The 26932-nt window shown below is 44.9% G+C and overlaps 1 protein-coding gene across 17 annotated transcripts in view; it reads right to left on the bottom strand.

Annotated features, from left to right (window-relative positions):
* NRXN3 (neurexin 3) overlaps window positions 1–24163 on the bottom strand; it is a 1010752-nt gene extending 986589 nt beyond the window's left edge. For 8 of the 17 annotated variants that reach the window (XR_007889631.1, XM_051620864.1, XM_051620870.1 and 5 more), the window contains exons 1-2: window positions 23985–24152; window positions 19216–19362 (exon numbers count right to left, since the gene is read on the bottom strand). The gene's annotated coding sequence lies outside the window, so the exon portion shown is untranslated. Of the gene's footprint in view, window positions 1–19215; window positions 19363–23984 lie in introns of all 17 variants that reach the window. The other 9 variants (XM_051620875.1, XM_051620874.1, XM_051620876.1 and 6 more) reach the window with 3 other exon arrangements.
* Window positions 24164–26932: the final 2769 nt, after the last annotated feature.

The following is a 26932-nucleotide window of genomic DNA, read 5'->3' as shown; positions in this document are numbered from 1 at the left end:
TCTTTGTCTTGGTGCAGTGCCAAGAAACCAAGTGTCATTCCAGCCTCACATGAGAACATCATGCTACAGGCAACACAGCCCTCAGCAAATGAAAACGTGGCTAAAGAGAGAAACATGGAGACCAGTGAATTCACTTCACACATCTTGTATGTGTATAATTCACCATCATATATTTCAATAGCTGGCACTCAAGGAGAGCTCAGAAAAACCCAGTGTCTCCTTTCCCTGTCAAAATACCAGAAGACATGCTCAGCTGAAGTCCCCCTCATCTACCCATTACCAACGCAAAAACAGCTGCACTGCTGGCCAAAAGGCATGCCCTGTTCATTCTCCTCTGGGATGGTCAGTTGTTAATTCTTTAAGCCACAAGCCTGATGTGTGAACCAATAAGACTGCATGAGTCCTCCCTGTTGGAATACAGTGCACACCAGCTACCTCCAGAAGAGAGACCCTTACTGCTTTTGTCACTTCATGTTGTTGTTTGTTCATTGTTTGTTCACACAGAAGGAAAGACATCATGGAAGAAATTGATAGGAAGGGGATGAAAACAAACTATGCCCACTAAATCTGAGAAGAATAAACAACAGAGTGCTAGTTATTATTGACAAGTCAGATCTCAATTGTCCAGGAGAGGTTGGGAAGCCTCAACAACTACTTTGCACAAAAAAAAATCCTACCAGATATGACAAAGCTCTCTCAGCTGAAGAAGGCAGCATGCTCTCAAGTCCTCACAGTCTCTTGCTTCAGGAACACATTTCTGGGTCTTCTAGGCCTCATTTCTTTCAACATACTTAAATGCTCACTGGTGTCCTTCAGGCCTCAATCTGCATGTGCAGTGTTCCCTTGCATGCTGAGCTTCCTCTCCTCCCTAATCAGAGAAGAAAGGGGAAAGACCTACTGATCTTCTATTTCAAATTAACAAAATTGTTGCACAAAATAAGAAATGGCATCATACATGCCATTTCCAAGTAAGTCCAATTTTGATCTTCCTTATCCTCAGTAGAATTGCTGTGACTCACTCCTTTCCCATTGACATTCCAAATCTCAAAAAGCAAGCCTCTACCTCCTTGTCACAGCCAGCAGGCATTCCCAGCCAATGCCAGCTCCCCAAGAGACCATCCAATATGGCATCAAGCAGAGAAAGCACAAGCTGCTCCCTCTCCATCCCGTGAAGCCAGAGAGGGATGAGGATACACAATTACAGATTCTAGCCTCAGGCTGATTATTTGATGGAAGGTGTTTTTCATTCCTAGTTTTAACTAAATAAAATGTTAATAGGGACTTTGAAAAGCAGAGGAATCCAGGAGGAAAGCGGTAAGGGTCAGTGTGCATCTTCTTGCCAACTCCACAGCTTCCCCCAGAGAAAGAAACAAACCAAGAGCAGATGCAGCCAGCCCCGGTGAAAAGGGGCAGTACTGGCTGCAACAGACATCCCACAAGAGAGCTGCAGAGACCCACAGTGGGAAATGAACGAGTAACACCTTAATAACTGCAGTCCATGCCTGGGGCTGTGCCCACAATATCTTCTCCTCCCTAATCCATACATCCATGCTTTGTCCTTTCAGTTGCAAGCTGCACATTGAGCCATTCCCAGGAATTCGGTCAGACTGTAATATCTGAAGAGCAGATGAGATGAAAGAAGGAACATTATCCCCTATCCCATACAAACCTGCACCCTCCTCATTTCTTCACAATGCCTTTCCATGTTCTTCATTTCCTGCAATCTTCTATGTAGCTGATCCATGTGTTTCTTCTCACTATGAATTATTAGCCTGACCAATAATTTAAGTGGTGCAAAACAATATGAGTCCTCAAACATTTTCACCAGAGACACAGATTTTTATATTAAAAACAAACAAATAAAAAACTGAGTGGGATCAAGGCAGTTGATAATTTAATACAAAATTGGCACCTGCTTGCCCAGCAGGCTTTAACATTTAGAAATTTGCACTTGTTTTTTAACAGATTTTACACTGATTTTAGGCATATTTAAAATTAACAACAAAAACCTACCAAGATTTCTTGCTATTTGTCTTGGATCCTAAAACAAGTTGTTAGTGGCAAATTACATTCCATTAAAGGATTCTATCAATTTTCTTTAAAAAAAAAATTATTCTATTTGAGTACTTTTTTATTTACTGTTGGTACAAGCAACACTTAAGATTAATAGCACTGAAGGATTAGAAGGGAAAATGCCTTTCACCTAAATGCATATTCCATGCATTTGACAGCATTTTGTGTCAAGTCAGTTTTACTGTTTCTCTTGTAAGCAGTCAGATCCCCCTGTTAGTTGAGCTGGGTTAGACCCATACAAATAGGAAAGGAAAAATACATATGGAAATGTAACTGCAGAAACTCAAATATTAGCAACTGAGCCCTAAGAGAGCACTACTTTTTTTCAGCTAAGTAAAATTAAGCTGCTGGGCACTTCTTAAACAACACACACACACTAAAAATGCTCTGCCTCAAATAAACATACAGTTCCCATCAGGCACAAAAACATATTCAACATTCAAGAGACACTGGCAGTGCTGGCTATGGTCTCTTTTTTCTTATTTCAGTAAAGCACGCGATCTGCTTTTCCACACACGCTACCCTAGAAATATGAAACATCAATGATTCATTCTGCAACCTACCTCTCCAATCACATACCTACAGGGAAGGCATGTTCAATGTTTTGGGAGTTTTTACATCAAAGAGTAAAAATATTAAAAACGTTGCATTTATTTTGGGATTTTGTTCCTCCTCAAAAAGAGTCTCATCACTTAATTTTTCCTTTGTACATAACCTCACACTTCCCCCATGTCCAACCCACTCCCTGGTGTTCTCTCCTTTCCCAGACTTTGCCTGCTTTCCCACCTTGCTTGTTCCAGACACCCTCTCCTTTCTGTGCAAAGTGGACCAGGCTCTTTTGCAGCATGTGCAGGTATCAGTGGGGTCAGCACACACAAAAAGCCCTGTTAGATGTACACTTCATAAATCAGAAAGCTGCCTTCTGCTCTCTTTATTCACTCTCTTCACTCAAAAACTTTTTCTCTAGTTCTTCCTCCCAGCCTCTCCCATTTTGCTATATTCTTTTGCCTCACCAAAAACTTGGTCATTTTCTTCATGTTTTTCTCTCTCGCTCTTAAAATTTCCTTCTTTTAATTCATTCTCTACTCACTTCCTTTGGCTTCTTTTGCTACCAGACTGAGCTATGCTGTTAGCCCCAGTACCTCAACAATTAAATAATGTATTAGACTCCTTTAATTTTCCTATTTGCTCCTTTGGGAACTGGTACTGCCAGCTCCAAATCACACAAAACACCAAACCGAGACCCCTTCTCCTCCTTTCAAAAAGCACAATCTTTCACAGGGATTGACTGCTTATATAGGAGCCAATCACCAAACCTTTTTTGCAGAGGGCAAAATGATGTGTCAGTGCGTAAAGGGTGACTTACTAAGAACTGACTGGAAGAGGTAAGTGAGGTTTGATAATCAAGGCTGACCCTGAAGTTCAGACAAAGGTTTGGGCTGATCGTTCTGGGGCAACTTATCCCTAGAAACATAAGAAAAAAAAAAGGTTTAGCAGAGACATTTTGACTGTGGATAGAGTTAAGTCAGGACATTGAAGTGCCAAGGCAAGAGCAGACAACCCCAGCAGCCAAATATCAGAGCAGCCATTTACATCTTCAGAGTTCAAACTCTGCACACAGTCAGCAAGTAACTGTGTAAGGCAACTTTCCAGCTACTTAAAGAAGCTAAGAGCAATTAGTCACAGGGGCAGCATTTATGATGCTAAAAGTTTCGCCTGGACAAAAAAGGAAGAAGAGTAGCACCTGCTCAGTAGGCTGACCAATAAGGTGCACCGGGGTACAAAAAAAACCATGCACACCTCCAACCCCCAAGTAGTGAGTCAGGATGGACCCTTTCAAACCATAATACTCTACATGAAAGTTGCTTGCAGTGACCTGTTGCTCCCATACCTTATTGGAAGGCTGCCTATAGCAACACCCCCAAACTTATGGCAGGTTACACTATGACATGAGATGCTACCCAGCCAGATGCAAAGGTGTGTGTGTGAGTAGCAGAAGAGAAGGCAGAGAAGTAAATGAACATGCAGGCAGCTGTGATTGAAAAGTCTGAAAGTCTAAGGTCTCTGCAAATGCACAAGTCAAAAGCAGAGGCAGTCTACCGGATCGATTATGCATGCACGCCACTGAAAACACAGGCTGCTAAAGTGCCAGAGCCCTGATGGATAATTTATAGGCTGGTGTTAGTATTCACAGAGCAGTGGGCAGAGTTCAAAGGAATGAGGTGGAAAAGAAAAGTTTGAGCCTTATGAAAACAGCGTCATAGCCAGCATGAGCTTCAGCACCACAAAGGGCTTCACTTGTGCTGGCTACAGGCAGAAGCCAGCAGATATTACTACAGCAGGAGCCAGCAAGTGCCATCTCGGCACAGGACCAGAGTCCAAGAAGGGTGTGCAACCAGAGTGCACAAATGTGCAAACTTTGCAAGTGTCTGAGCACACATCTGGTTGTCTTTTGGGAAAGTATGGGAGAGCTGTGTGCCAAACAGTCTGTGACCCATCTTTTCCCACAACCCTTCCTCACAATCCTCTTGATTCTCCTAGGCCTTCCATATACACAAAATTTCCCGGGCTACTTCTGCCATAGAGATAAACATCAAGCAGGGAATAACTGAAGACCCTCACATGCAGTTTCACCATGATTTGATGCCAGGATGTCAGGGAAGAAAGTAATCATACTAAGCCACCCAAAATGCAAGCTTTATTGAGGTGAGCTTGAGTTTTCTAGCTTTATCACTGCCTGAGCCTCTTAGACATCTAGTTATCAAGGGAGAAAGCTGGGAAGACAGTGAGGTCATCAATTTACTAAGCCCTGTGTCTGCTCATGTTTGAGATTAGACACAACACCAACGGCATTAGAATAAGTACTGTGTGATTGACTTCAGCAGAGATGTAAAGCAAAAGCTGCCTCACCTCTCTTCTCCTCCCTCTCTGCAAGGCTACTATAAAACCAGATCCTACAGACCACATAATGCCACTATTCACCATAACCATGTAGCACAGGAAAAGGAGTATGAGGGAAAGACCAATATACAGACAAGACAAACTAAAAGGTTTAACCAGGATTTTACTATTGCATGCGTGCCCAGATACCACCTTCAAACTCCTCATCATAGCACCTTTCCACAGAACTCAGCTTACCCCTCTCTAACCCTATTACACACAGAATCATGAAGGCTAGAAAAGACTTTTATGACCATCAAGTCCAGACTATGACCAACACCACCACATCAGCTAGACCATGGCACTAAGTGCCATATCCAGCTTTTCTTTGAACACATCCAAGGACGGTGCCTCCACCACTTCCCTGGGAAGTCCATTCCAATGTCTAATCACCTTTTCCATGAGAAAGTACTTCCTAATATCCAAATTAAACCTCCCCTAGAGCAGCTTAAGGCCATGCCCTCTTGTCTTGTTGCTAGTCGCCTGGAAAAAGAGCCCAGCCCCATCTGACTACAACCTCCCTTCAGGTAGTTGAAGAGAGTGATAAGGTCCCCCCTGAGTCTCCTCTTCTCCAGGCTAAACAACCCCAGCTCCCTCAGCCTATCCCTAGAAGACTTTCCCTCTAGTCCCTTCACCAGCCTTGTTGCTCTCCTCTGGACCTCCTCCAGCACGTCAGTATCCTTCTTGAGGTGAGGGACCCAGAACTGGACACAGTACTTGAGGTGAGGCTTCACCAGTGCTGAGTACAGGGGGAGAATTACATCCCTACTCCTGCTGGCCACACTGCTCCTGATACAAGCCAGGATGTCATTGGCCTTCCGGGCCACCTGGGCACACTGCTGGCTCATGTTTAACTGGCTGTCAACCAGCACTCCCAGGTCCCTCTCTGCAGGGCTGCTCTCCAGCCACTCTTCCCCTAGTCTGCAGCTCTGCCTGGGGTTATTGTGGCCAAAGTGCAGGACCCTCCACTTGGTTTTGTTGAATTTCTGGCCACTGGCCTCGGCCCATTGACCCAGCCTGTGCAGGTCCTCCTGCAGCTTCTTCCTACCCTCCAGCAGATCGACACTCCCCCCCAGCTTGGTGTCATCTGCGAACTTACTGAGGGTGGACTCAGTCCCCACATCCAGGTGATCAATAAAGATGTTGAATAGGACTGGGCCCAGTACTGATCCCTAGGGGACACTGCTGATCACCAGACGCCAGCTGGATGCAGCTCCATTCCCCATCACTCTCTGGGCCCAGTCATACAACCAGTTTTTAACCCAGCGAAGTGTGCACTCGTCCAAGCCATGGATTGCTAGCTTCTCCAGGAGGATGCTGTGGAAGACTGTGTCAAAGGCCTTGATGAAGTCGAGGTAGACCACATCCATAGGCTCCCCCTTATCTGCTAGGCAGGTCACCCAGTCATATTCTTCCCAGAAGAGATTTGCCTGAAGGTACGAGTAACTTTCTAATCTAGAAACTTTTCTAAATTAAGCTCTCTGCCCCTTGCAACACACACCTGAACTGCAAAGGCACACAGGAATTTGGTGTCATACAGTGTGCTGCTAGTTTAGCAACAAGTACTCACTCACTTCTTCCTGCAGATTACAGTTGTCTGGAATGTCCTGTGTGAGCACAGTACTTGAGGCTCAATCAATTATAGAAAGGTGTCTTTATTATTGTTGTTCAACATCTTCATCAACGACCTGGATGAGGGTATGGAATGTACTCTCAGCAAGTTTGCTGATGACACAAAGCTGGGAGGAGTGGCTGACACACCAGAAGGCTGTGCTGCCATTCAGAGGGACTTGGACAGGCTGGAGAGTTGGGCAGGGAGAAATCTGATGAAGTTCAACAAGAGCAAGTGTAGAGTTTTGCATTTGGGGAAGAGAAACCCCATGTACCAGTACAGGTTAGGGGCTGACCTGCTGGAGAGCAGTGTAGGTGAAAGGGACCTGGGGGTCCTGGTAGACAGGAGGATGACCATGAGCCAGCAGTGTGCCCTTATGGCTAAGAAGGCCAATGGAATCCTGGGGTGCATTAGAAAGGGTGTGGTTAGTCGGTCAAGAGAGGTTCTCCTCCCCCTCTATTCTGCATTGGTGAGGCCACATCTGGAGTATTGTGTCCAGTTCTGGGCCCCTCAGTTCAGGAAGGACAGGGAAGTGCTTGAAAGAGTCCAGCGCAGAGCTACAAAGATGATTAAGGGAGTGGAACATCTCCCTTATGAGGAAAGGCTGAGGGAGCTGGGTCTCTTTAGCTTGGAGAAAAGGAGACTGAGGGGTGACCTCATCAATGTTTACAAATATGTAAGGGGTGAGTGTCAGGGAGATGGAGTTAGGCTTTTCTCAGTGATGACCAGTGATAGGACAAGGGGTAATGGGATCAAATTGGAGCATAGGAGGTTCAAGGTGAATATTCGAAAAAATTTTTTTACTGTGAGAGTGACAGAGCACTGGAACAGGCTGACCAGAGAGCTTGTGGAGTCTCCTTCTCTGGAGACATTCAAAACCCACCTGGATGCGTTCCTGTGTGATGTGCTCTAGATGACCCTGCTCTGGCAGGGGGGTTGGACTGGATGATCTTTTGAGGTCCCTTCCAACCCCTATGATTCTATGATTCTATGATTCTATGATTCTATGATTCTATGATTCTATGATTCTATGATTCTATGATTAGAGGCCACAGAGAGGCACACTTCAGAGACATTTTTTGTTCTACCTTTGGACAGCAGCACACACAAGATTTTCAGGTATGACTGGAGAATATAATTAAGTGCATTAATAGTCACTAAAACTACTCTCCTCTCCATACAATTACAATACAAAGTTGGATTTTTCTCCATACTCTGGAGGATTAGAATATTGATAGATACTCATCCTTTTAAAAAGGGAAGGGTTGGGGGAAAGGGGCTGAAAAAAGAACCTGTGTCTTCACACTTTTGAGCAATGGCACAGAATCTCCATGAAGAGCTGGCAACACCATTACATGGAATATGTAACTTGATTAGTTTACTTTCTAAATATGTGGCGATCATCAGAGTCTTAGCAACTACTCCACAGAGTCCACAGTAGCATTTCAGGGAGATTTTCAACAGCAATGTCTTTAAAAGTCTGAGGATAAAGGTACATGGTGCACAGCACAGACTTGAAGGTTGGAAGCATCTGCTGATAAGTTTGACAACCATTAACTGAGAAAACAGTTTGGAACAGAATCTCAAGCCAATCCTAGGATGAAGAGTGTACTAAATGTGATTAAATAAATCACTCTGTTGTCTATGATCTTCAATAAAAATAATTTAAACTCCTTCTATTGAATTTGAGACCCATTTTAGAGATAAGAAATAGAGACAGCATTTTGCGTTTGTCATTAAATAACTCAATGACAGAATAAAAAAATAAAAAAAAATTTAAAAAAAGAGCTTGTGCCTCCTGACCTTTCCATGTGATTATTTACCTCTGACAGTATAAAGAAGGGAGATGTTAGGAAAAACTAATTTAAAAAGTAATTAAAAACAAACAAACAAAAAATCAAATAAAACACATGAAAGTATCTGGACAGAGCCTGGCAAAAAAGGTGATATAAAGCAGACAGAAAAGATTTACATAGAAACAGAGAGAAGGGGTACACTGTCTTTAACATGGTGAGAGAAAAAAATTACAGAGAACAATGACCAAAGCTGAAATTACAAGTAAATCCACTTAAAAACCAAACCATTTACCCAGCACAATTATGGTGACAGAAGAATCACTGGAGAGCTTTAAGAAATCATTCACTGAGCACTTGCATGGGATAATCTAGCAAGTGGGCCCAGGAAACCTGGTTGATTTTAAAGAACAAACTTCTCAAAGCACAAGAACAATCCGTTCAATCTGTGGGAAGCCAAGTGAGTGTGGAAAGAAGCAGGTGGCTGAATGAGAAACTCCTGACAGAGCTCAAACACAAAAGAAAACGAATGGAAGGTGAAAGCGGGAGTGTGCTCCCCAGGAAGGATACTGAAACTCTGCATCAACATGTCAGGACAAAAATTAGAAAAGCTTGAAATCGCATGAAAATTCACAAAATGTGATAGGCAGCAAGATGGGCTTCTAAATGCACACTGGTAGCAAAAGAATGACTAAGGAAACTGTAAGCCCAAAGCTGAATGGGACAGGGCACTACTGGTAAAAGGAAAAAGCTTCTGTTCTCGATGCCTTTTTTGCCTTCATCTTCATTGGCACGGACTGCTCTCAGCCTTCCTGTTCCATGTGCACTGTGGAAGGATCCATGGGGTCTGAAAAACTGCCTACAGCAGAGGAAGACTGAGATAGGGACCATTTAAGCAGAATGGGCATACTCAAGTCCCTAGGACCAGACAAGATGCCCCAGCTGCACTGAGGGATGCAGCAATGGCTGATGTCACTGTAAGGTCAGTCTCAGTCACTTTGATTGGAGGAGGCTCCTGATGACTGGAAACAGGTAAATGTCACACCTGTCTACAAAAGGGGCAAGAAGGAGAACTCAGGAATTATAGACTGAATCACAGACTGTTAGGGGTTGGAAGGGACCTCTGGAAACCATCGAGTTCAATCCCCCCAGCCAGAGCAAGACCACGACAGAATCTAGGACAGGTCACTCAGAAACACAGCCAGACAGCCCTTGAAAGTCTCCAGAGAAAGAGACTCCACAACCTCTCTGGGAAGCCTGTTGCAGTGTTCTGTAACCCTTACAGTAAAGTTCTTCTTTATGTTGAGCTGTAACTTCCTGTGCTCTAGCTTGCATCCATTGCCCATCACCTTACCACAGGGCACGACTAAAAAGAGATTGGCCCTTACTTCTTAACACCCTCTCTTTAGATATTTATAAGCATCAATAAGATGCCCTCTCCGTCTTCTCTTCTCTAGACTTAACAGCCCCAGGTATCTCAGCCTTTCCTCATAAGACAGGTGTTCCTGTCCCTTAACCATCCTCATAGCCCTCTGTTGGCCTCTCTCAAGTAAATCACTGTCCTTCCTGAACTGGGGAACCCAGAACTAGAAACTATACTCCAGGTAGGGTCTCACTAGGGCAGAGTAGAGGGGAAAAAGAACCTCTCTCGACCTGCTGGACACACTCTTCGTAATGCACCCCAGGATACCATTGGCCTTCCTGGCCACAAGGGCACATTGGTGTCCCATAGATAACTTGTTGTCTGCCAGGACTCCAAGGTCCTTTTCCATGGAGTTGCTTTCTAGCAGGTCGGCTCCTGCTAGACTGGTCACCCTAAAATCAGTTCCAAGAAAGATCATGCAGCAAATCCTTCTGGAACCTATTCACAGGCACACAAATGACCAGAAGGTGATTTGGAACACCCAGAATGGATTTACCAAGTAAAAAAAATCAGCCAGATTGCCTGCTGTGATGAGATGACAGGTCCAATGACAAAAAGGAGAGCACAACCCTCCCAGAGAGAAGAGTCTACTATACTATAACTGTAAACAATGGTATGCAGTTGCATCAGGGGAAGTTCAGATTGGACATTAGGAAAAGGGTTGTCAATCACTGGAACAGACTTGCCAGGGAAGCATCAAGCCTGTCAGAGTTCAAGAAGCATCTGAATGATGCTCTCTGTCATGTGGGTTAGTCATAGGTAGCCCTGTGAGAAGCAGGGAGTTGGATTTAGATGTCCTTTTCCATAAATGCCCCCAAAAATGTGTTCCAGCACTAACAGTCCCATAATTCTGCAGTTGCCTGCATTGGAGGATTCCTGACAAACACTTTACCCACAATAACTTAAAGAAGATTTGACTGGACAGTTCAAGACTTAAGTTTTAGACTACTTTAAATACTCACCATTACACACACAATAAAACATGCAGCTGCATCTAATGTCCCATGAACACCTTCTGGACTGCTGAACAATAAGTGGCATGGTAGGCCACAGGAGACGGGTTTTGGCAACATAAGGCTTAATAGTTAGTTGATAAAATTCAAATTCAGAAAGGACACTCTAAAATTACCTGAAGTCTACTGTCCATTTTGTGGCCCCCTCAGAATAACACCCAAAACAAGCCACACATGTGAACACAGTCACTGGCATAGGTAGAGCCCCAAAGGCCAACATGCCCAAGTTCCCCAGCAGTGTGGTACAGCCTCACATCTGTAATGACTGCTCTGCAACTGAATCAGAGGCCTCCACACTTTCAGGCACTCTTGCGCTCACCCACACACAGCACCAAGGACATAACCTATGTGCACAACGTCATTGCCCATGAATGGCATTAGCTCAGCTTTTGCATCACCTTGGTAAGACAACACTTTGACAGGTCTTAGCAAGAGGAATATGCAATGTAAGAGGCATAATACATGAGGTTCATTGGGCAGTCTTTTCCCAGCATCCTTTTAAACACACAGCATCAAAATCCTGTGCTTCCTGTCCTGTTTTCTTTCCATAAGGAAAAAGTAGTTTTCCTTAAAAACTGCAGTGGACACTTCATTGCTGGATCAGTGTGTCTCCCTACCTACATCAGATGAATGATGGGAAGTTTTGGGACAGAAAAACCTCATCAAGTGAGAATTATGTTGTTTAACTAAAACAGATGGAAATGCACACACAAAAACACCAAAGCAAAGGCCACAGCTTGAATCATTGTTGCAATCCTTTGCCACATGCCTACAGAAAGCTTACCAACTAAGCTGTCAACATGCTATCATACCACCCATCCTGCTGACCAATCTTTGTTTTTCTGTACTCCCCCAGTTATCTGTGTCCATCTGTTGTCTCCTGTCTCATCCTCAGCTTGCTAGCTCTTTGGGGCAGGGAACATTTTTTGCCCTGCATTTGAACCATTACTGTGTGGGTGCTATCACAATAGGCATGGATAATAATAACAACAATAATTAGGTTATATCTTACCATCTCCTTAGGTTGGAATGTTTCCCTCCTGACTTCACAGCAGTGTTCACAAACAATTATTACTTGGTACAATATGGGGCCTCATAAACAAATAATTATATCCCAACCTACCTTCAACCATTTCACCAATTATCCTTTGAGACCTCAATCTGCTGAGTTCTCCATATGCTCCAAATGGTGAGTGTGTGTGAACTCAGCTCCAGAAAAAAGAAGATACCTGTCTTGCAGAGCAGCAGGACTAACACCCTGCATATGACCTTTATATTTTCCTTGGACAGAAGAAGCTTCCTACACACAACCTGTTGCCTCCTACTTTTGTGTGTCAAGCCTGACTCACTTATAGTGCCATGAAGCAGAGGATATCTTCATCCTCCAGTCACTCTGAAGAATACAAAGAGCCTGCAGTTACAAGTTTACATTAAAGGGTGAAAAATAGCTAATAATAGTAAACTGTGCACACACATAGTGGCCGAGCCCAACATTGTCCAAGTTCAACAAGCAGGTATTCCTGGATGTTCTGTTAAATCAAAAGGAAGAAACTTTATTCTTTGAGGAGTTTTGTTAGGGGAACCAGCCCTCTGCAGTGGAGATTATCAGAAATTCATTTCAAGGTCCAACTGACTTCAGATAGGCTGTTCCTGTAAATCTAAGATTCAGAAATAGACAGAAGTAGTACACCACAGAGTATGTTTTGGATTGCTTTCTAGTAGCCACTGAAAGGTTTTGCTGAACTCGCAGGGAAGAACAGTCCCATTCTCCAAGTAAAATTCTGCTCTCTGGAAGTGCCATGAGTTCCTTTCACAAGTACTGAAGTATGTCTTTACTGAATCAGGCTTTAGGCTCCCTCTTCTCAAATCCATTGAGTGCTAAAGCACCTCCTTGCCATACCTAATCTACACTATTATGCTTTAGGCAACTGGAAGAAAAGATGATGCAGATAGGAAAATTATTTGCCCTTGTCCACTACATTTGATGGAAGAGAAAATAATTTTGTAGTAATTGTGACACATGATACAAACCTGTAGTGTTTTTTTTAACAGATGAAAGCAAAGTGTAAGTCTCCTTTTCCATCTCCAAAGCATTTCTTCAAATCTTCCCAGTGTAAATTAATGAGTAACCAGGATGCGAGTCTCAAATAACTTCTACTTCCTAGTTTAAGGATGCAGAAAGCTAGGCCACTTGTTTGCTTTTTTGTTATCTGCAGAAATACAAAGGCTTACCGTGCTGGATGCTAATGCGACACTGCCAAACACACAAGTTCTCTCAGGCCTTTCTGGGACATGCACTGTAAGACTTGATCATGCCGGAGGTATGGAAGATACTGCAAGGGCATTTGCAGTGGAAGTGTTTCACCCTTGTCCTGCCTCCCTACGCCCCCACTACAATAGCCAGTGAGGGAAGAAGCCTGCCTTTGAGGAACTGCAAGAGGTGTTGTAACCTGCCATCAGGACTTCAGGCAGCCCATTTCTCTTCGGAACCCATCAAAACTATAATACAACAAACTAGATAAAATCTGGTCTCTGTTTCATCTAAACTTCCTGTGATGAGGGCACTACAGCCTCTCTCAGGAAGTTTTCATGCTTAACTATGCAAACATTCATAAAGCTTTTCCTAGAAGAAAGCTTTTCCTAGTACCTATCTCCACATCTTCCTTGCTACAAATTAAGCTGATTACTTCTTCTCCTATCCCCAGTGGACACAGAGAACAATTAATCACTGTCTTCTTAAAACAAGCTTTTAAATATTAGAAGACTTTTCACATCCCTTGTCAATCTTCTCTCCAGACTAAACTAATCCAGTTCTTGGAGCCTATCCTTGCAGGTGGTGCTCATCGCTCCCCACTCTCTTCTCATCTTCTCCCACTGTTCCTGCTTTTTGCCGCACACGCTGGCCATAGCGCTCTGCTGTGGCTTCAGCAGTGCCTGCTAGAGTAGAAGAACTACTGCCTGTGTGCTACACATGACATTCCTCCTAAATATACCCTAAAATGAGATTAGCTTTTTTGCAATGTCACCACACTGTTGACTCACATTCAGTCTCTGACTCACTGTAGTGCCTCCTAGTTCAATCTCTGCAGTTCTGCTGCCTGGCTTGTGATCCCCCATTTTACATGTAGGCATTTGATTTCACCTTCCCAAGTGCAGTGCTTTTCATATGTCTTTAATAAATTCCTTTTTACCAAATTCAGACCACTCCCCAATTTACTAGGGATACGATCTACGTGACAAGAAAGTGGATCAACTTCCTGCCTCATGTTACACATCGGCAACAAAGCAAGTATAGAAGAACTGCTGTGTTCATCCAAAGTTCTTAAAAGAGTTACTGTCTTGCCAAAAGCCTACCAATTTCTAACTCCCTTTTCACTCTGCATTTCTACCAGACAGAGTGTTCTTAGTAAACAAACAGTAGCCTACTGAAGCCTCATAAAATATATTTATTCAAAGAAATTACAATCTGCTAAAAAAAAAAACACAAAAAAACTACTGCGACATCCCGGGCACCACACCACTCTGTGACCCAAGCTGGTACCAAACAGTGCTGCTAGAAACTCATTACCTAGGTCATATCAACCAACCAGGAAGACAAGGGACACATTTAAATAACTAATTATACTGAGCTAAGTCCTTAAGACTCAGGTCTGCATAATTAGGCCTTTTGGTCCACTGTTGTTAGACACACCCTGAACATGTATTTGATGAACGAAAATACATTAAGGATCAATTTGTTTCCTTGTATTTTCCCATAAAGGCCTTAACATTTGATTCCCAGATATGTTGCTAGTACATTAAACGCAAATACCTGAAATTCTATTGTATCACACCCTCTTTCAAAGTGCTGCATTAGTTGATCAGACAAGCCAGAAGATTTCAATTCCAGGACTTCAATGCCATATCAGGCACTGGGAAGGTTAGCCTTCATCCCATCACAGGATTTCTGCACTCCCCATCTCTGTCCTCACAAAAAAGTCATAACAATCAGTCATTTAAAATTCCTTTTCTTGATGGTCTACAAAAAGATTGCAGTGTGTAATTGGCCATAGTAACAGAACAATTAAAGAAACTGGAATCTGTCTCTCTCACAAATTCAGAAGGATGTTAATGTACTTGCATGTGTCCAAAGGAGGGCAAAGCTGATGAAAGGCTGGAAGGCATGTCCTATGAGGAGCAGCTAAGGACTCTGGGATTGTCTAGCTTGGAGAAAAGGAGTCTGACAGGCAACTTCATTGTTATCTACAGCTTACTGAGGGGAGAAAATGGAGAGGAAGGTACTGATCTCTTCTCCCTGCTATTCAGTGACAAGACGTGGACAAATGGTTCAAAGATGCATCAGAGAAGAAGGTTCAAATCAGATATCAGGAACCACTTCCTTACAGAGAGGGTCACCAAACACTGAAAAAGGCTTCTTAGAGGGGTGGTAAATGTCAGGGGCTTTTGCACAATGCCCTCAAGGATATCCTTTAACTTTTGGTCTGCCCTGAATTGGTCAGGCAGTTGAACTAGATGATCATTGTACTGGTATCCTGGGCTGCACCAGAATTGTAGCCAGCGGGGTGAGGAAGAGGATCCTTCCCCTCTACTCAGCACTGATGAGGCCAAACCTGAAGTACTATGTGCAGTTCTAGACTCCTCACTACAAGAGAGAGATGGACATAATGAGGAGAGTTCAACAAAGGGCCACAAAGAGTATTAAGAGCATCTCTCATACAAGTAAATAGCCTGGATCTTATCAAAGTACATACTTTTTCAGTGGTGGCCAGTGAGGTCCTGTCTGGATATCAGGGAACACTTTTTTATTGTGAGAGTGACCGAGTCCTGTCACAGGTTGCCGAGAGAAGTTGTGCAGTACCCTTCCTTGAAGATATTCAAAAGCCATCTGGACATGGTCACCTTTTCTAGGTGGCCCTGCTTGACCAGGGGATTGGACCAGATGAACTCCAGAGGTCCCTTCCAACCACAATCATTCTGTGGCTTTCAGCAGCCATCAACAGGTCAAAAATCCTCCTGGAAGACAGTTGCTTCATGGATTAATCTGTTCCTTTTCAAATGTGTCCTAATGCTTCCACAGATCCTTCTGTAGTCTGATATTGTAGATGGTACAGAAAGTAGTTTAGCAGCCAGGATAACTTTCTTCTCAAGACAATGCTGCCATTTTGCTTTACTGCATGAGCTGACAGGTACCTTGGCAAAATCACTTTCATTCAGACTTACATGTACTTATTCCCTCCTTTCAATTATTTCCCAAAACTTGTGAAGACAGAAAGAACAGCAGTCAAAATAATCAAAATGAAAATGTTTAATGACGTAAGAATATATTGCTCACATCAGAAGAGAGGTTTACTCCAGGTAAGATCTCAGACTAAAGAAAGGACTCTTATCTTCCCTATACATCCCCAACACCTGGAAGCACAAAAGAAGGGCAGCGTAGCCTCCTACTGGCTCTTTCAGTCTAATGAACAGAAGAGAGTTCAACCAAGCAAGGGAGGAAAATATCATAATATTGTCTCACCTTCCTGTGCTCTGAGGACCAGAAGAGAAAAATGTTTAATTTGCACATCACAATTTTATACTCATGTTCAGTGACTGACTTATCCACATGCAGTAAACGAAGGTCAGCTGAGCTACTAGATACCTGCAAGTAATGACAGCAAGTACACCACTATGACTGGTGCCTTAACTTGCACCACAGCTTAATTAATTTATAGATAAAACAGTAACTACAAGAGTAGAAAAGAGAAAGCCTCCTAAATGCCAACATGCCTTCAAAAATCTCTCTTCCATTTTGCTTTTTAATAAAATGAAGTGGTTTTTTACTTGTATTTTGTAAGAGGGTACCTAGTAATTCCCTAGCATGCATCAGTTGAAAACCGTGCAGTTACAGAAGGAACAAGATTACCCCTTAAGGATAGTGAAGGACTCCAAAATTCTTCATTTGAAGTTTTCCTCCAGCCCTTTCCTTGCTTCCCTCCCTGATTGGTCATGAAGACAGCTGACAGAAGGTCCTTCCACATATCCCTCACCAAATCCCATTCCTCCACACTCCATTTAGTTTCTGCAATTGAAGCAGATTCCTTTTTCCCCATAAAATAAATGTTTAATTAACACATTATTGAAAAACAAAACAAAACAAAACATGGGCTACAACAGCAGACTGAAACAAAGCCAGCACCTCCCTGCTCTGCAGAGGCAGCCAGTCCCATCAGATAGTTACCCCGCTGAAAGGGTTCTTCCTCTCCTCATCCTCCTTCAGCTGCCAGCAAACATTATCCTCTTGCTTAGTTACCTTCCTTTCCATCCCCATGGGACTCTTCCCCTCCTTAGAAGTGGCTCACAACATCAGGAAAGACAGAAAATAGAGAGAGAAGGGGAGCAAGTGCTCTCTGGGTAGCCTCACAGTATGACTCATGCCCCACCTTTAATCCTGCCATCCCCATGGGAGCAGCACGCTGATTGCCCTGATCACACACCCACACACACTTCCCCATCAACAAAGCAATAGGATCGGCAGCGTAGCAGAAACAGGACAGTATGCTTTGTCATGAGCAGAGGATGCTCCCAGGGTCAAACTTACAGATTCTGGGACTATGTGCAGCTCTATTTACCCAAAGGCAGCAGAGAAACTACCAGCAGCTTCAAAAGGTTTACATCATGCCTCTCTCCATCCTCATCAATTATTATTCTATCCCATTCCTTGGCTCTCATCCGGCTGCTGGGAGGTACTTGGATGCAGGAGATGCTGCAGCATTGTCAAGGGCATTATGAGACAGGCCTAGGCCTTGGGCACCTTCCCTGCTAAACACGCCAACACCCTCAACACAGGGTTGGTGCAGCAGGCAAGTCACACTAGAGTCCATGAACTCCTGGGCTGGGCTGCCCTACTTATGAAGAGAGACATCAGGATCTTTGAAACAGTCTACTATCCCAGCACTGACGTTTCCTGGATCCAAAGCTACTAGTGTTAATTAGTTCCCATGATGTGATGGATGACAAGCGGCAGGGCCAGGAATGACACAAGCAGATTGTGTTCGAAATCAGCCGTCCCTCACCATCAAGGGCAGAGGAAAGGAATTTGGAAAGGACAGGAGCTGAGCACACTGCTGAGAGATGACAGGTTTGCTGACAGAACCCCCCTCATCCCTGACATCCCCTTCCTAAAACCCCACTCACTCCTGCTACCAGCAGACAAGAAACAGGCAGGGGAGCATGCCTAGGAGAGAACTCAGGCACAGGGCTGTGAGAGACTGGGGAAAAGCTCTAAGAGACATGGGGAAGCAAGGCACACGAAGGGCTACTCCGCTCTGTAGCAGGGGGTCACATTTCAGACAGAGCTGAACTTCTGATGGCTCTGGGCGCACCTCCACCACTCTGCGAAGCCACAGAGCAACGCTTGCAGCAGCCCAGAGTCCCAAGAGGCTGCAGACTTGAGCCCAGACAGAGGACTCTGCCAAGCTGGCTGCATGGTATACAGTTCCCAACAGCTGTCCACAGAGCTCAGAGTGCATTTTTCTGTGAATGGCAGCAAGATAAATCATATCTCCACCCTTCCTTAAGGAAGAATGCAGGATTTTCCAACACCACTGGCGTAATTCCACTAGGAGTTTTATTGCTCAACTTTTCAAGTACATTACTACAGGGATGCCACACTTCATCTCTACTAGACTTCAGTAAAATGGTACTCACAGTAGTCCAATCCAAATTCATGACCTTCCCATGCCAAAAAAAAAACTAATAAAAAAAATAATAATAAAATAGAAAAGTGGTACAACCATAGAGTGCTAAAAATGCCATCCACTGCTCACAACAAGGAAAAAAAACAGAAAACTTCGCCCATGCTACCTTTCTACAGACATGTCTGGGTCTGCCTGTTTACATTGGTGGTGAGAGGTCAAAACACCATTTTTTATTTTCAGTGTTTTTTATACACATGAATTTCCTTTGTCTACGCCCATGTGAGGAGAAACCAAAGAAAAGAAAAAGCAAATTACCTAACCCTAGATTATGAAGTGTGCTGGTTTCAACAATCTACAAATCCCTCTAGCACCTTGGTTTCCGATATGCAAAATATCTTCCTCACCACTTGCTGTATGAATTAAGAGCCAGCTCTACAAGATTGACAGTCTCTGCTATTAACTAGAAGAGAGGGGCTGAGGGAGAAAAGAGAGCTGACAAAAATTTCCAAAGCTTAACCAAAATGTGGGTAATTTCTGGCTCCAGCTGCATTGGCAACAGTCCCAAAATAAAGCCTGTCTCCCTCTTCATGCTGGTGGGGATTAAGGCAAATAAAGTTAAATGCTTTTTGTTTTTAAACTAAACACCATGTCTCTTGAATCACCATCAGAGGTCATCTCTTACCCTGGCTTTTGGTCATCAAAAAGCTTCTGGCTTCTGGCTCCTTCAGCTTGTTCTTGGCCAGATTACTGCATGTCCTTATCCTTGATAGAGCATATCATAGCTCAACCAGTATCCAGACATCCACCTCCACATGTCCAGAGCGCAGAGCTGAGGAGAGGGCAAAGGAAAACAGATCAAGGGGGAAACATACGCTCCACTGCTCAAGACAGGTAAACTCAAGAGCCCTGGGAGGAGGCTGCAGAAAACAAAAGCAAGAAGTTCAGTAGATCCACCAGAATAACATTGCTGCTACAACATATTCCTTCCCAGGAATATGCCAGACATGAGCCAGATGATTTTGTGTAGTTTGAAGGTGTCCTCTACATTGAGTGTTTAAATCCAATCATAACATAAATAGAATAAGAGTTACCTGCACCTGATGGTTTGGTAACTTGCTTGAAAAGGGAGAAAAGTAGGGGAGCAAGAAGGCACACTTTATTTCCTTTCTGCACAGAAACTTAGGTTTTAAAATCCATCACCATTGCTACCACAAATTACCCCTGGCACCCTCTCTCACCCACTGAATGCTCTGTAGGAACTGAGCTCCCCTCCCACTTCAAGGGCACAAATCATTAAAGGCTAGGAGTAAATTCCAGCACTATGTGAAGTTTATCAGCTCCATCAGCTGTGCAAGCTCAAGGAAGGATAAAGAACCACAGCTAGGGACTGCTGAGCTACAAAAACTCATATTGCAATCATTGAAGTTTACCTACAATAATGATTCTTTCCAACCTTTCCTATTCCTGCTAACAAATAATTCCTAAATAGAGGTTCGCTGTGCAGGAAAACACACTAGTATCTTAAGCACTGGGGAAATGGAGAAACCAAAAAACTAGGGCCCACTTTCACCCTGCAGAATACCAGTGAGGCCATCTCCAGAGTGAAGCAAGCACATGGGCACTGCAGCACCCTCTGCCTGTTGCTCAGCTGGCCACAGCATCATCTCTAACAGCAGCCATAGCTGGCCTACAAGCACAGGAGCTGCATCACGACAACCATTTCTTAAGTGACTGGGGTAAAGGGGATCAAGAAGTAACTACTGGTGAATGAGGGTAGCTGAGGCAAGATTGGGTCTGGTGAGCACAAAGCAGAGGAAACAGGTACCTCTCTGGCCATCACCTGCATCAACAGTGTAGGGCACTGAACACAGCCCTGCCCCATCTTCCTGGCTGTAGTTTACTACTGCACCTCAAGGTCAGAAGGAAAGAAGAAAAGTAGAAGGCAAAGAACAATAGCCCTGGACAGATCTATTTATTCAGCTTTTGCTATTGCTCCACGAAGTGGAAAGGTTCAGAAGCATTGTCACTTTGGAGCAGAGGCACCCACACACAAAAGAGGAGAAGCAGCAGCTGGCAGAACCACAAGAGCACCTTCCTCCCCCATCTCCCCTCTGCCTGGGTGCAAGCAGCCTGTGACCAAGCAAGGAGGTCCTTTGCATGCAGAGGAGGAGGGTGCTGAGCAGGTCTGTTAGCCTTGGAGAGGGTCCTGGCCTGCTTGGAAGCCAGGAAAAGCCCCCCCTCTCACTGCCTCAGCTTCCCCCCCACCCCTACACACCAGCAACCCGCTGCGGCTTGCTGGGCCCTTTCCAAGGTTCTACCTAGAAGAAAGGAGGAAGGAAAGGAGGGAGGGATTGTAGAAGAGACTCTCATCTTCTTTTGCTCTCTTCCTCAGCCTTTTCCCTGCTCTACTCAGACCCAAAAAACGGTGGCTTTTCAGAACATTCTATGACAGAAACACAAGGAGCTTTCCACACCCTCCTCTGGATTCACCACCTTCCAGTCTCCGTCAGGGACTGCACAGAAATGGCGATATTCATGTATTGTCTGGATCAACAGCACAGATAAGCTCAAAGAGAGCAAGGAAGGATGGCACAGGAGGACGAGGCAGGAAGGCTTTGTTTGGTCCTGGCTCCAGTGCAACCCACCCCCTCTCTCCATTGCAATGCCCTCCAGCTCAGACAGGCAAGGAGGCATTGGGAAGGGAGTGTGCCTGAGGTGCTTATGAATTTTGTTTCCCCCATCAAGGGGACGGCTCACTCCCCCAAGCACGCCTGGCTCTGCCAGAGCTCCCTGGAGTAACCTTTATTCCAGTGTGTCGCAAGCATGTATTTCACGGATGGTTACACTGAATCATTATCACCAGACGCTCATTTGACCAAAATAATGTTATTAGCATCGTCAGGTCAATTCCCCAACACCCTCCCCAAAAAAATTCCTTCCTCCCTGGTACACATACGCTCCCTCCAACCCCCAGGCCCCTACCATCCACATAGGGCACACCCCTCCTCAACACAAAATCTCATGATGTGTGACATGATGTCCGGGAACAGCGAGATGGGCTGGCGAAATGGATGGACGTGCCTTTGGCATTTACTGCGTTGCCTACCCTCTGCCAATGTTTATCAGCCGCGCACGCACAGACACACACACACAAAGACGTACACTCAAAAACTGGAATTAAATCATGGCCTGTCCCAGGTACGTGACTATGGGTGTATGAGCGTGTGCACGTGTGCCCAAGCTGTGACCACAGTGTTATCAGGAACCCGAATCTGTGTGGCATGAAGCAAAGGTCATCGCGCCACTGTTGTGATGCACTAAAAAAAAGCCGCAGAGCCATCAGGATGTAACACAGAATTTTCTCGTCAAGGGACGAGAAACCTTCGAGGGGGTGGGGGCTGGGAGGAGGAAAGCGGGTGTGCAGATAGGGGGGATGGGGGAAATGGCAGAAAATGGGGAGGTAAAAGAAGAATACAAAGCACCACTTCGCTAATCCAAGATAGACAATCCATCCCTTCCCCCCGCCCTACACCCTCCCTCCCCCCGAAATGTTGGTGCAGATGGATTTCTGTATCTTGGTTTTGCAGCAGTGGGTCTAATGACTCCCATACCAAACACCCTCGCTATGATAACCCCTCCCACCATTATTTTTTTTAGATCGGCTGAAGAATAATGTGGTTTTAGAGATAATGGGGTTTATAAAAATAAAAGAAAAAGGGACGCAGCAGAGACATTATGCGAATAAGCTGCTCCCCGCATCACCCCCATCTTCCCCCAACCACACATCCCGATTTCACCCCCTCCCATCATTCTCCAGCCTTCCCCCCTCAGCTCCCCCAAGGAAAGGAAAAAAACCCACAACACGATCTGGGTAGCCGATCTCAAAATCCCAAGCACTAATCCGCTTGAATTTGTTCTTCCCCTTATATAAGCAGCAGCACGTCAACATGTTCAGTGGAAACGCAGCGTAAAATGAGGCCAGGCTACAGCCATGGAACAGGGGTGATATCGGCAGATATCGCTTCTATCAAGAAGCCATCGCCACCAAGATGATGAAATCAAGTACTGGGCTTCTAGCCGTTCCCTTCCTTTATTTAAACGCTTACTCTAATTTTACTTGGTTTCATTCTGATTTCACTCTACTTCATTTTTTAAAGGACAAAAGTGAAATAAATAATTAAAAGCCTACAGACATACCCCACGAGAAGGTGCCCGAATGCTCCAGAAAGAGAATCCTCACCTCCCAACTTCTTTTTTTTTTTTTTTTAATAAATAAATATGGTCCTGTTGCTACCATTATCCCCAAACTTCTAATGTCCCCACCTGCACCTCCCCAATCCTGAAAATGAGATGCTTTGTTAGAGAGAGACTAATGTTTAAGAAGCTGCCAAAGAACAAAAAAAGAAACCAATAGAGAAATGGAAAATTATGTCTATACAATAATCTAGTTCGTTCAACTGACAAAGTGTGACCAGTCCCAAAACCAAAAGCAACAATCTCTGCAATCTCCTCCCCCCAAAATACTACTAACCCCTAGATAAACTTGCCCAACTTAACACTGATGACCATTTTAACTTAAACCAGTGAGAGACGTAACACCCTTCTGGTTCACGTTACAACTAATAACCGACTGTATTATCATGGCAAACAAAACCTTTTGTGATCAATTTCTCCCCCACCTACTCAACATCTCTCTTCGATTCTTCACCCATCTAGTTAAGAGTTTGTCCTCTCAAAAAACAGCCCCTCAAAATATGCAATAAGCAGGTGCGGTCATTTCAATATTCACCTTTTTAGGAGGGCTTTGTGCTTACCACAGAACAACTGCGTGCAGTAAAAAAAAAAAAATAAAAACACAACCAAACAAAAAAACAGGAGTAATAACTAATATTTAGGACTAACAAATAATTTCTTAAAACTATTTGCAACGAAGCGTTTAATAGCTGGACCACGGAAAGGTGGAAAAGAGCTTGGAAAAGCGAAAGGCTGAAAGTGTGCTTGATAGAAACCATTTGATGTTTTTAGCATGAGTTCTGCCTCCCCAGTCCTTTGGTTTTTCTGCCGCTGATCTCACGCCTAATATTTTTTATTGTGTTACTTGGGGGGGGAAATTGGAAAATAAAAAATAGCAAACAGATTCCAGTTTTAACAAAACGTATCCTCAAAGACCACTGGTTAAATATATTGCTACCTAGCTACAAAAGACTGCAATTAAAATAAATGTAAAGAGTAAGCAAAAGACAAGTCACCTGCAAAGCACCAGTCAGTGCCCTTAGATAGGAGAATTACATCACTCCCTGACCGAATGATGTTTTCTTTTAAATTATAAAGCAGGTTGATTTATTATTTTTTTTTACAGAAAAATAAAATAAAAGGGAAACAAACAAACGAAAAAAAACACCAGAGTGGTTATTTCACATACATCTTGCACGAAGAAAGCACTGAACCAACCTTTAAGGTCACTGCCTGAAAACCCACAGCAGTCGCTCACGGTGGAAGTTTTCAGGCAAGACGGCTACTAAATCATTAATACAAACAAATGGAAGGCGGGGAGGAAAGGCGCTACTGTAATAGATCCGAAGACTTGGAAGATGAAAAAATATTAAAGGAAAAAACTTTAATCTTCAGCCTCTCTTCTTTCCTCATTAATATTTTTTTTAAATAAATCCTTAAGCTTTAGTCAAACAAGCAGGCTCTCTCTAAGCGTCTCCCTGCTGTATGTAACTCAGCGTAGTGTCTTCTTTTTTTCCTCGAGGCCCCCCCCATCTTCAACTCCGAAAAGCCCCGCCGTGGGAACTGCGATTTCCCAAAAAGTCGGGAAAAGAAGCCGGCGCCGGAGCGTCCCGGGGGGTCGGTGCGCGCCCAGTCCTCCCGGGCGGGCAGCGCCCAGCCCCGCCGGGGCAGCGGGGAACGGAGAGAGATATAAAGCGATCCGAAATAGTTGTCGTGAGGGGTTCAGAAGAAACCCACCCGCGCAGCTCTGGAGCGGCGGCGCCGAGCGCCCGCCGGGCAGGTAGACCCCGCCGGTCTGTGCTGAGCCGTGCCGAGCCGAGCCGAGCCGGGCAGTGCCGCCCCCCGCCCGCCGCCCCCTCTCACCTCCGCAGCCGGGCGGCCGCCGGCCGCCGCGCCAACTCGCGGCTCGCCTCCGCTGCGGGGCGGGGGGCTCCAGCGTGGCCCCAGCCGCGGAGGCTCGCGGGGGTCCCGGGGAGGCTGGGCTGGGCTGGCCGCGCCGGGCGATCCGCGGGCGGAGCTGCGCAGGGCTGAGCGCGCCGCGGTGCCAGAGCTTCCCGAGCCCCGCGCACGCCGCCGCCGCCGCCGCCCCCTGCCGCCGCGCCCGCCCGGCCCGGCCCCGCCCGGCCCCGGCTTTTAAAGAGACCGCGGGCCCGCGCTCTCGGCCCCGCGACACGGTCCGCCCGGCCGCGGGTACAGCCCCGGGCAGGGGCAGCGGCGCTCCCCGGGCTTCTCTTCCCGGCTTGCGGCGGAGCCGCCGCCTCCTCCCGAGCGGGAGGCTGGGAGCTTGTCTTCTGCCTCCGGGCCCTGCGCAGTCTCCTTTCCGGAGCGCTGCCTCCCCGGGTCGACACACCACGGTGGGGGGTTTTGCCCCTGTAGACCCAGCAAGGGGAAAGGCGAGATACAGCTTCTAGAGTTTGCCAACACTACCCAAGCGAGCAGGGACCGGCTACGTGAGCAGGAGGTAACACGTTCCTCAGACGATCTTATCTGTGATACCCCGAAAACCCTACAAGTTCACAAAGATTTTTCTCTTCTAGCTCCGTTTGACCCAAACCTATGGGGAATTTCGAGTCCATTTATGCACTGCCCATTTAATTTAAACCAGCCACTAAGTTTCTTTGTTACCTTGCACAAACCCCTCAAACTTTTATTATTTTATTTCCCCTCTTGTAAAAGTAGACCCAATGGCATGGACTGACACCACTGACTGAGCAGGGGCCAGCACTTCATTCAGTGTATATCCTAAACATTGTTATTTATCATTTTGTCACCATTAGCAGGTAGCACAGTAAACAACATAATTCAGAGTGCCCTCTGTGAGGAACATCTATGTACAGTTTTTTAATGTGTTCTCACACTGAAAGTTCACCTCAAAGATGATTAGCGTGCATGAACATTATGCACATGAGGTGCACAAAAAAAAAAAAAAAAGTGAGAAATCAAACCACCTGGCCCCTCTCTGCAGACTCTATGATCTTGTAAAATTTGTGTACGATGCTCATACTGCAACGCCAGAGACTTACGAATGCACTTGCCCTAGGGACAGACTGGAAAGCTACTTGCCTTTCCTTCCCCTTCTGATCATCTATTCAAAGGTTTTTGTCTTTTTCTACGTTTTGCGTAGCAGAGAGCCTACTCACAGCACTCAATAAATGATAAACAGTAATTATTTCATACCGTATGTATTGATCACTTTGCCCACTATCAAAATGCAGCTGTGTCTGAGGTGGATAATAGCCACACAGAAATACTAAATAGTAGTTTCAAGTAGTATTAGGAGCACCCTGGGAAGTTACTCTGGAAAACACAGTCCTTCACATCCCCTAACAAATTCAGATACATGCACAGGGAGGATAATGGACACCTGTTTCAAGAAAGTGGCAATGGTCCAGCAAAGAGGCATCCTCCTGACTCAAAATCAGCACCCCAAGAGCAAGAATTTATCCCTCTAGATGCCTGTGCAAAGGCAAGTTATTGCTAAGCTTCCTGTTTTATATGGACAACATAACAGCAGTGAGAACCATCAATCCCTCCTCAGGGCATGGGATTAGATCCCAGTCTCAGTTGTTACTGTGAAGAAAATCAGGTATTACTCCATTTACTTCAATAGTTAACTCCAGATTTAAAATGTGCAACTGGCAATAAAATCTGGCTTCTAGTACCTTTCTTCCCCTGCCGATAGTTCTGGCAATCTAGCATTTTGTAGCTTGCAGTTTGTCAAAGTAATGATTTGATGAGGTAGTCATCTGAAACTGCGCCACCTCTGGCCTTTCAGCCTCCAAGGTCTTCTAAGACTATGTACGTACTTGCATCATATTTTGATCTGGCTGCCTGTCACCAGAGTATCTTCCATGTAAAATCAATGAAGACAGCACAGTCTCCATTCTAGTTCTGAGCCAGTTTGGCAGGCTGAAAACAACATGTACCTCGAGAGAAAAACAAATAGCAATGGTAGCTTATAGCCAGCATAATCACAAAGGGTAAAGTGAGTGCAAGAAGATTTGGGGAAAGCAAGCTAGTTTTCATTCACACACTATTCTTCAACTCCAAAACCAAAAACCTAGGATCCCCATGCATGAATTTTTTATAAATGAGAAAAAGGGATAGGAGACTTGATCTAACTGAGGAGCTTCTGAGTGCTATAAATGAACAAAGGAAGAGAACAA

Source organism: Apus apus, chromosome 5 (assembly GCF_020740795.1).
Source record: "Apus apus isolate bApuApu2 chromosome 5, bApuApu2.pri.cur, whole genome shotgun sequence".
In the NCBI taxonomy this organism is placed as follows: domain Eukaryota; kingdom Metazoa; phylum Chordata; class Aves; order Apodiformes; family Apodidae; genus Apus; species Apus apus.
The sequence above is the reverse complement of the archived record's forward strand: the minus strand, read 5'-3'. Positions and strand labels throughout refer to the sequence as shown.